General features: G+C 39.2%; 1 protein-coding gene across 1 annotated transcript in view; it reads right to left on the bottom strand.

Annotated features, from left to right (window-relative positions):
- SUV39H2 (suppressor of variegation 3-9 homolog 2) overlaps positions 1–9,283 on the bottom strand; it is a 31,228-nt gene extending 21,945 nt beyond the window's left edge. The window contains exon 1 of the mRNA XM_006765314.2: positions 9,120–9,283. The gene's annotated coding sequence lies outside the window, so the exon portion shown is untranslated. The remainder of the gene's footprint in view (positions 1–9,119) is intronic.
- Between the last annotated feature and the right edge of the window lie 2,136 nt (positions 9,284–11,419).

Genomic DNA, 11,419 nt, shown 5'->3' with positions numbered 1-11,419 from the left:
GAGGGGGGAGGGGGAAGGAGAGGGGGAGGAGAAGAAATTACACACAGACTGAAAGTAAAAGGTTGAAAAAACATGTCATGCAAACTGAAATGAAAAAAAAAAAGCTGGGACAGCAATACTTATATCAGACAAAACAGAATTTAAAACAAGGGACATAACCAATAAAGAAGGGTATTTTATAATGATAAAGGGATCAATCCAAAAAGAGCATATAATGCTTGCAAACATCTATACACACAATATAGAAGCATCTAAACATATAAAGCAAATATTGACAGATATAAGAAAGAGATCAACATATCAAAGTCAGAGTTAGAAAATCAGTAAGAAAACAGTAGACTTAAATGACATATTAGACCAGATGGATATCTATAAGAATAAAAGCACAATATGCTAATTAGGACAGCCGAACGACCTTCTGGACATCATTCTGACATCCTTCCGGATGAAGCCCTGGCGGTGGGGGCTGAGGGAGAGGCGGTTAGGGGCGATCAGGCAGGCAGGTGAGCAGTTAGGGGCATCAGGCAGGCAGGCAGATGAGCGGTTAGGAGCCAGCAGTCCTGGATTGCGGGATAGGGATTGGGCCTTAACCAGCAGTCAGACATCCCCCAACGGGTTCTGGATTGTGAGAGGGTGCAGGCCAGGCTGAGGCACCCCCCCACCCCCCATGCATGAATTTTGTGCACCAGTCCTCTAGTAAATTATAATAATACTAGAGGCCCGGTGCACAAACATGTGTGCACTCGGGGGGGTGGGGAGGGGGTCTCTCAGCCCACCTGTGCCCTCTCGCAGTCTGGGACCCCTCGGGGGATGACCACCTGCTGGCTTGGGCCTGCTCCCCAGGGGATTGGGCCTAAGTTGGCAATCAGACATCCCTCTGGCAGCCCAGCAGCCCTCGGGGGATGTCCACTTGCGAGTGGGGACGAGCCCTAAATGCAGTCAGACATCCTTAGTGCTGCTGAGGTGGGAGAGGTTCCCACCCCCACCGCTGTACTGGCAGCCGTCAGCCTGGCTTGTGGATAAGCAGAGCTCCCCCTGTGGGAGTGCACTGACCACCAGGGGGCAGCTCCTGCATTGAGCGTCTGTCCCCTGGTGGTCAGTGTGTGCCATAGTGACCAATCATTCCCAGTAGTTCTGCTGTTAGGGTCCGTTTGCATATTACCCTTTTACTATATAGGATAGAAGCCTGGTACATGGGTGGGGGCTGGCTGGTTTGCCCTTCAGGGTGGGGGTGCCACTGGGGTGCCTGGCCAGCCTGGGTGAGGGGCTGAGGGCCATTTTCAGGCTGGCCAAGCCTTCCCAGCGACGGAAACTCCCAGCCTCTCCTTTTTTTCTTTTTTTTTCTGAGATTTATTTACCTTCTATAATTGAAACTTTGTAGCCTGGAGTGGAGCTCAGAGCGGTCCAGGGCTTGGCTTCCTCCATCACCAGAGGCAACCCAAGGCTCCAGTTCCGTGGCCACGGCTGGCTGAAAGCAGGTATCTGGGGGTTATTTATCTTCTATAATTGAAACTTTGTTGCTTTGAGTGGAGCTCAGAGCCGCCGCGACCGGGAAGCTTTATCATTGGGGCAACCAAGCCTCCTGCTCGCTCCAGCTCTGTGGCTGCCGGCCGCCATCCTGGTTGAGTTAATTTGCATATAGTCACTCTGATTGGCTGGTGGGTGTGGCTTAAGGAGTAGCAAAGGTACGATCAATTTGCATGTTTGTCTTTTATTAGTGTAGATTAGAGCATTTCACTCCAAATCAGCAGAATATTCTTTTCTTTTTAAAATATGTTTTAATCGATTTTAGAGAGAAGGGAAGGAAAAGGAATAGAGAAATAGAAACATCAATGAAAGAGAAACACTGATCAACTGCCTCATAGACAACCTCTACTGGGAATCAACCCCACAACCCAGGCATGTGCCCTGACCAGGACTTGAACTGGTGACCTCTTGGTTCATCGGTCGATGCTCAACCACTGAGCAACCTCGGCCAGGCTACACATTCTTTTCAAGTGCACAGGAATGAGCACATGCTAGGCCACAAAATAATTCTCAATCAATTAAAAAGGATCAAACCCATATCATTTATCTTCTCCAATCCAATGGTATACTAGAAATTAATTCTAAGAACACTGAAAAACATAAACACTTGGAGGCTAAGCAACACACTACCAAACAATACATGGGTTAACAACGAGGTCAAGGGAGAAATCAAAAGATATTTTGAGTCAAATGGAAACAAATACATAATGACCCAAAATCTATGAACACAGTCAAAATAGTTGTAAGAGGGAAACTCATAGCAATATAGGCCTACCTCAAGAAACATGAAAAATCTAAAATAAACAATTTAACCTGAAGGAACTAGAAAAAGAAGGACAAAAAAGCCCAAACTGAATAGAAGGAAATAATAAAGATTAGAGTGGAAATAATAGAATCAAAAATTACAAAATATCAATAAAACCAAAAGCTGGTTCTTTGAAGAGATAAACAAAATTGATAAACTTCTAACCAAACTCATGAAGAAAAAAAATAGAGGACCCAAATAAAACCAGGAAAGAAAGAGAAGTACCAACTGACACCACAGAAATACAAAATATTTTAAGAAAATACTACCAACAAGTATATGCCAACAAACTGGAAAAACTGAAGAAATAGATAAATTCCTAGAAAAATAGAATCTTCCACCTTAGCTGGGTGGCTAAATTGGTTGGAGCATCATCCTGTACACCAAAAAGGTTACAGGTTTGATTCCTAGTTGGAGTGTGTACAAGACACAACCAATTGATATTTCTCTCTCTCCTTGATGATTCTCTCTCTCTCCTCCTCCTCCTTCTTCCTTCCCTCTTTCTGAAGTCAATTTATATCCATCTCAGGTGAGGATTTAAAAAAAAAGAAACATATAATCTTTCAAGGGTGAATCAGAAAGAAAAAGAAAATCTGAACAGACTGATAACTACTAATGAAATCCAATCAGGAAGAAAAAATTCCCAACAAAGTCCTGGATAAGATGGCTTCCCAAGTGAATTTTACCAAACATTCAAAGATTCAATACCTACCCTTCTCAGACTATTACAAAATACTGAAGAGGAGGGAAAGCTCCCTAACACATTATACCAGGCCAGTATTATCCTGATAACAAAACCAAACTAAGATATTACAAAAAAAGAAAATTATAGGCCAATATCTCAGTTGAATATAGATACAAAAAATTACTCAATAAAAAATTAGCAACCAATGGACATAAGACACTGGGGGATAGGGGAGGCTAGAGGACTGTCTAGGGTGGGGGGAAAAAATGGACACATATGTAATACCCTTTGTAATAAAAAATTTAAAAAAAAAATAAAGCCCATGCTCTTTAAAAAAAAAAATTAGCACACTAAATTGAGCAATAATTAAAAAAATAATATACTATGATCAAGTGGGATTTATTCTCAGGATGCAAATCTGGTTCAATATCTACAAATCAATGTGATACATGACATAAAAAATGAAGTATAAAAATCGTATGATCATATAAATAGATGCAGAAAAAGCATTTGACAAAATACATTATCCATTGATGGTAAAAACTCAGCAAAGTGAAGATAGAAGGAACACACTCAACAGTATAAAGGCCATATTTCACAACCTATAGCCATCATCATACTCAATGGTAAAGAGGAAAGCTTTTTTTTAAGATCAGGAACAAGACAAGCCCTGACTGGTGTGGCTCAGTTGAGTGGTCATCATCCTGTGCACCACGAGGTTGCCGTTTTCATTCTCAGTCAAGGGCACATGCCCAGTTGCGGGCTCAATCCTTGGTAAGAGGTGTGCAGGAGGCAGCCTATCGATACTGTGCTCTCACAGTGATGTTTCTCTCTCAAAATCAATAAACTATTCTTAAAAAAAAAAAAAAATCAGGAACAAACCAAGATTGTCCATTTAGCATACCATTGGAGAGAGGATTTTTGCAGCCATGTTCAAGAGTGATATTGGCCTATACTTTTCTTTTTTAAAAATGTCTTTGTCTGGCCCAGCCAGAGTGGCTTAGTGGTTGAGCGTTGAAATATGAACCAGGAGGTCATGGTTTGAATCCTGGTCTGGGTACATGCCCAGGTTGCAGGCACAATCCCCAGTTGGGGACATGCAGGAGACAGCCAATCAATGATTCTCATATTTTATTTTATTTTTTTATTTTATTTTTATAAGGAGGTCAGGTATAGTAGGAGAGAGCATGCTGTGGGGAGTGCTCAGAATAGAGTTTTGAAATGTATGATAGAGTTAGATACTGAAGTATTTTGTAAGCCAGTCCATGGTCTCTCTCATCATTGATGTTTCTATCTCTCTCTCCCTCTCCGTTCCTCTCTGAAATCAATAAAAATATACTAGGAAAAAAAGTCTTTGTCTGATTTTGATATCAGGGTAATACTGGCCTCATAAAATGAGGTAGGGAGGGTTCCCTTCTCTTCAATTTTGTGAAGTAGTTTGAGGAGAATAGGTATTAAATCTTCTTTGAATGTTTGGTAAAATTCACTTGTATGCCATTATTTGCAGATGACATACTACATAGAAAACCATAAAGAATCCACTAAAAACCTATAAGAACTAATAAATGATTCAATGCTACTTATTTTTAAGTAGCATAGTACAAAATTTAAAAATTGGCGTATTTTTGTACACCAATAATGAACTACTACAAGAGAAATTGGAAATAAACCAATTTACAATTGCATGAAAAAGAATAAAATACCTTGGAGTAAATTTAACCAAGGAGGTAAAAGATCTATATTTGGAAAATTGTAAGGCACTAGAAGAAATTGAAGAAAATACAAATAAATAGAAGGATATCTGGTGCTCATATATAGGAATATTACATATTGTTAAAATGTCCATATTTCCCAAAACAATTTACATAATCAATGCAATCCTGATCAAAATACCAATAGCATTTTTTACAGAACTAGAACAAATAATCTTAAAGTTTATTTGGAACCAGAAAACCACAAATATCCAAAGCTATCTTGAAAAAAAAAAAAGACCAAAGTTGGAAGTATCACACTACCTGATATCAAATTATACTACAAGGCTAATATAATAATCAAAATAACATGGTACTGACATAAAAACAGACACAAAAATCAAGGGAACAGAACAGAGAACCCAGAAATGAACCCATGCCTATATGGTCAATTAATCTGTGACAAAGGAGGAAAGAATATACAATGGGGAAAGACAGTCTCTTCAATAAATGGTACAGGGAAAACTTGATAGATACATGCAAAAGAATGAAGCTGGACCACTTTCATATACCATCTACAAGATGGATTAAGCAGTGGTTCTCAACCTTCCTAATGCCGTGACCCTTTAATACTTTAATACAGTTCCTCATGTTGTGGTGACCAATTTCATTCCTCATGTTGTGGTGACCCCCAATTTCATTGTTACAAATTGAACATAATTAAAGCATAGTGATTAATCACAAAAACAATATGTAATTATATATGTTTTCCGATAGTCTTAGGCGACCCCTGTGAAAGGGTCGTTCGACCCCCCAAAGGGGTCGCGACCCACAGGTTGAGAACCGCTGGATTAAAGACTTAAATGTAAATCCACAAATAACTATAAACTCAAAGTAAACTCTTCAACATTGCTCTTAGTGATATTGCTTTGGATATGTCTCCTCAGGCAAGAAGAACAAAAGAAAAAATAAACAAATAGGACTACACTAAGCAGGTTCTGCAGTGATGGGAACCATCAACAAAATGAAAAGACAATCTACCGAATGGAAGAAGATATTTGCCAATGATACATCCAATAAGGGGTTAATATCCAAAATACATAAGGATATTATGTACAATATATATACAAATACAACTTCACACACACACATACACACACACACACACACACACACAGATCTGATTAATAAATGGACAGAGGACCTGAATAGACATATCTACAAAGGACAATATAAAAGATGCTCAACATCACTAATCATTAGGAAAATGCAATTTAAAACCACAATGAGCTATCACCTCACACTTGTCAGAATGGCTATCATTAATAAATCCACAAATAACAAGTGTTGGGGAGGATGTGGAGGAAAGGGAACCTTCGTGCATTACTAGTGGGATTGTAAATTGGTGCAGCCACTATGGAAAACAGTATGAAGGTTCCTCAAAAAGTTAAAAAAATAAAGAGAACTATCACATAACCCAGCAATTTCACTTCTAAGGAGTTAGCTGAAAAAATCCAAAACACTAATTCAAAAAGCTATATATACCCCTGTTTGTTGAAGCATTATTTACAACAGTCAAAATAGGGAAGCAACCTAAGTGTCCATAAACAGCGAAATGAATAAAGATGTGGCACATATATACAATGGAATATTACTTAACCATAAAAAAGAATGAAATGCTGCCATTTGCAACAACATGGTAGGACCTAGAGGTTATTATGCTAAGTGAAATAAGTCAGACAGAGAAAGACAAGTATCAAATAATTTCATTTACATGTGAAATCTAAAAAATAAACAAGCAAAACAAAACAGAAACAAGCTCATAGATATAGAGAACAAATTGATGGTTGCTAGCCCTAGCTAGTGTGGATCAGTGGGTTGGGCGTCGTCCTGTGCACCAGAAGGCTACTGGTTCAATTCCTGGTTAGGGCACATGCCCGGGGCTGCAGGCTCGATCCATGGCAGGGGGTGTGTGCAGGAGGCAGTCTACCGATGTATCACTCTCACATCTATGTTTCTCTCTCCCTCTCCCTTCTCTCTCTAAAAATGAATTTAAAAATCTTGAAAAAAAATTGATGGTTACTAGATGTGAGGAAAGTTGGAGAAATGGGTGAAAAAAGGGAAGGGATTAAGATGTGCAAATTGCCAGTTACAAAAACAGTCATAGAGATAGGTTTATCAAATGAGATAAATCAGTGTAAAGAGAGATGCAAACAAGATATCACAGATTAAGCAAAGTCCTAAAGGGGATGGATAACAAAAAAGACAAATGGTCATATTTCTAAAACTATGAGTAAGCGAAGCTACAAATAACTGGTGTGAAGGTAATTTGAGAGTTTATATTTGAGGGATCCTACTTTTCACTGAGATAGAAGAGGTCTGCAGCTGAATATGAGAGGGTGGGATTGTAAATTGGTGCAGCCACTATGGTAAACAGTGCTGCTTCTTGAGGAGATCCAGCAACACTAATATTAGTTTGAATTTCTAAGTTCATTTCAAGTGATAATGGGGAAATACAATTCAGGAACAAAATGAATCCCAGGAGAAGCCAATCTGAGATAAAAGGTGGGAAAACTGCTGACATGAATGGGGAAAGAAAGCAAAGAATAGCCCAGCTGGCACTGACCTATGAACCAGGCAGGAGGTCAGAGTTTGATTTCCCTGTCAGGAAACATGCCTGGGTTGTGGACTCCATCCCATGTGGGGCATGCAGGAAGTAGTCAATCAATGATTCTCTCTCATCACTAATGTTTCTATCTCTTTCTCCCTCTCCCTTCCTCTCTGAAATCAATAAAAATATATTTTAAAAAAGAAAAGAAAGCGAAGAATAAAAAGCGTATCAAGTAGAATTGAGCAGTATGAGAATAGAAATAAGCTTTAGCATGCCTGATATGTTTCTTTCAGCCAATAGCTGTTTCTCTCTCTCCTTCCTTCCTCTCTCTCTAAAATCAATAAAAACACATAAAAAGCCCTGACCAGTTTGGCAAGGTGAACAGAGCATCAGCCTGTGGACTGAAGGGTCCCGGGTTGATTCGGGTCAAGGGCATATGCCTGGGTTGCAGGCTTGGTCCCCAATAGGGGGCCTGCAGGAGGCAGCAGATCAATGATTCTCTCTCATCTTGATGTTTCTATCTCTCTCTCCTTCTCCCTTCCTCTCTGAAATCAATAAAAATATTTTTTTAAAAAAAACATTAAGCCAAAACCGGTTTGGCTCAGTGGATAGAGCGTCGGCCTGCGGACTGAGAGGTCCCGGGGTCGATTCCGGTCAAGGGCATGTACCTGGGTTGCGGGCACATCCCGGTGGGGGATGTGCAGGAGGCGGCTGGGCAATGTTTCTCTCTCATCGATGTTTCTGACTCTCTCTATCTCTCTCCCTTCCTCTCTGTGAAAAATCAATAAAATATATTAAAAAAAAAACACATTAAGAAAAGAGCAAAAGATTAAAAAAAAGAAATAAGCTTTCGTGGAGCCAATATGTGTGATTATACAATATTCTCAGCTAGATTGTTCAGGCCAGAGTTTATAAACTGTGAAGACAAATGATTAGGCTGTTTTGGGTTTGAAGGTTGTTGTGAAGATCATAACAATGATCATAAAATCCCACCGAGTAAGGAAGGCAGTGATATCAAAAGATGGGTATTTCAAAGGAAGAACTGCATTTAATGACTAAATCGATATGGAATCTGATGAAGAAAAACAAAGAATTAAACAAGATTCCTGATTATCTGTAAAAATGACAGACTAATGATCAAAACAGAGTTCTTGGAGAGAGAATAGGCTATAGAGATGATTACTCAAAAATTTATTGTAAGATTTGGATTGAAAAAGCTTTTTAGAACAATACCGTCATTTTTAAAAGGAATAGTAATAAAGTTAAGTCCCAGAGAAGTTAGGTGACTTTACTGAAGTCTTAAGACACTAAACAGAGGCTAGAAATGACTCCACGTTAAACTCCACACTGTTCTAGTACACCACAGAACCTCACTAATATCTGGAGCTTGACATGTTGGCAGGAAATATAAATGGTGCTGCTTCCTGAGGACATTCAGTAACACAAAAATTGGTTTGAATTTCTAAGTTCATTTCAGGTGATATGGGGAAATATGATTCAGGAACAAAATGAATCCCAGGAGAAGCCAATCTGAGATAAAATATTTGCTCTGGTAACCCACATAGAGAGAATCAAGAGTTGGATGTAGAATGATATAAGCACTTCAAATATTCTAATGCAAGCACACCGTATGCTTAAAAATCCTTTCAATTTTATTTGGTAATACAGACAGGACATATAAATTATTATGGCTTTAAACATTAAGAAGAGCTTTGCTTACTTAAGGTTCTTTTTATTTTACACATATGAAATACTGAAATCTAATTAAGTCTCTTTTAAGGGACTAGATATTTGCCTTACCTTTACTACCTTGTAGTCACACAAGTATTCCACCTCATAATTGTTTAGATTCCTTTTGGTGATTCCAATCGATTTACATGTGAGCTTTTCTTTTCTACATACTTCCTGAAGAGTATCAAGTGAAACTAGGCAAGGCACACACCAAGCTACAATAAGAAAATAGAACTCTTTACTAATGAAATAGCTACTGAATTAAAACAAAAAAGGAAAAGGAAAAACTTAAGATTTCTATATCCCCACCCTTCTACTGGCAATTTTACAGGACTAAAAATTCATATGACAAGAAACCATTTTTGTGTCTTCAAGACAAAGGTAAGCATTAAAGAACTATTTTGGTAAATTGATCGTCTTGGACTTTTTCATGTCCTACTATGTTTAACTGATGTCCATTAATTTCTACTGAGTCACCTGAACAAAATGTCTCATGTCCGTAAGCTTTCTTAAGATTACATATAGATGCAAAGGTCAAAAGGGGTAATGTTTTTTACTTTTCCAATATAGTCTACATAGAATATAACTACTGCTTTAATAAAATGTAAATGGCTAGGGCATTCTTACTGTTAGAAATATATCTTAAAATAATCTTATAATTTGTTAAAATTTTAAAAAGTAACTTTTCCCCCTTTCCCTTAGTTGGATAAGAAGTGAAATCTAACTGAAATATAGTTCTATGTGACATGATCGTACATCATATGCCCTTTTTCCAGCTTGCAATGTTGCATGAAATTTTAACTCCAATTATTTTGCCCATGCTTCAAAGTTATTATTAAGGGAAATAAACCCCAGTTATAATAACATAATGGAAGGTATACTGATTTTTGTCATACTCATTTCCTGCATTGTTTTTTAAAGCCAAGAATTACAAAACAGAGTATTCAATTTACATCACCCATACATCAAGCTTGAAGAAAATCAGACACCACTCAATCAATCTTATAGTAGCCAATACCTAATTGTGCTGCAGCAGATTTTATCCTAAAATTTCTGCTGCCATATTGCTAGTAAAATATGCTAACACAAACTGATGTTTAGACATCTGCAATAAACTTGGTTTCATGGCTAGTGGTTTGGTAAGCACTAGAGAAGATCAAAGGCCCTCTGCTCCAGCCTTTGCTAGGCCCCTTAGTGTATGACTTTAGCGAGATTTTCACTGTTCTGGGTTTCAGATGCACTGGGTTGGAGTAAATTCCAGGGCTGGCATAAACTGGGGTTAGGAAACAACATCTATAAGTAAACTCAAGCTCTACTCCGTAGCTCTCCAAGGTAGCTGTGACAACTTTTGTGTTTTGAGGTCATTTAGAGAGACCACAGCTGATCTTGCTTTATCCAGTTTTCACCCTCCACTCACACAGGGACTTCATGGTAAGAAACCCCGAAGCAGGATTTCTATCTCCACCCTACTGTCCAACAGAGGGCTCATAATTTTACATCAAGAAAGTGAAAGATATTGTGTGTGTGTAAGAGAAAGATACTTAAAAAAATGGGCGAGGGGGGGGAGAGGTTGCTTGCTTTGGGGTGGTGTTGGGGTAGAAGAGTAGTAGAAGAGAAAAGAACCCTTAAATCCTTTCTTTTAATTAAAAAACCTTCAGGCTGTTTTGTGTAAAGTTAACCTCATTATGCTGACCACATGCAAAAAAGGTTCCTCTCTACCCCAGGTGACTTGTCTGCTGTTTTTATCTAGTTGAAGTAACAAGATTCAAGACACAACCTTCGATGGAAATGCTATTGAGTTAAACAAACAAAAAAACACAAACAAAAAAAAGGAGCATAAAACACTCTTGGTAACAATTTTGATTAACGTAGGAAAAAAATCATGTGCAAGATTAAACATTTCATTACCACCACAAAAACAAACAAACAAACAAACAAAAAACCCAGCTCAGTAGCTCACAGTAACCTCTAGTGGAAGAAAAATAGGCGGATCAAGATTTCATAATATACGCGGGGAGGAACAGTCCTGGAAAACGCCTTTAGATTCTAGAATGCAATCAAAGTTCCAGTCTTTCAAGCGCGCACAAGAACGCACACACGATCGGCACCGAGCGCCCCGGCGCCCAAGCCAACCACTCCAGCCCTGGTGGGCACGAAGGGAGCCCGGGCTGCGGGGCCCGCCCCCGGCGCCCACTTACGGGGTCCCTCCGACGAGGCGCGTGCCCTCCCGGGGAGGCCGAGCTGGGATGTGCCCTCGCTCATCCCCTTCCTTAGCGGCCATACTCTGGCCGATTCCTTTCTTTCCTCGGACACTGAGGTCACACTTACACCCCGGGTTCCCCACTCCCCCGTTAAAAGTCAGCCCGAAC

The sequence above is a fragment of the Myotis davidii genome, unplaced genomic scaffold (assembly GCF_000327345.1).
Source record: "Myotis davidii unplaced genomic scaffold, ASM32734v1 scaffold1380, whole genome shotgun sequence".
NCBI classification, from domain to species: domain Eukaryota; kingdom Metazoa; phylum Chordata; class Mammalia; order Chiroptera; family Vespertilionidae; genus Myotis; species Myotis davidii.
The sequence above is the reverse complement of the archived record's forward strand: the minus strand, read 5'-3'. Positions and strand labels throughout refer to the sequence as shown.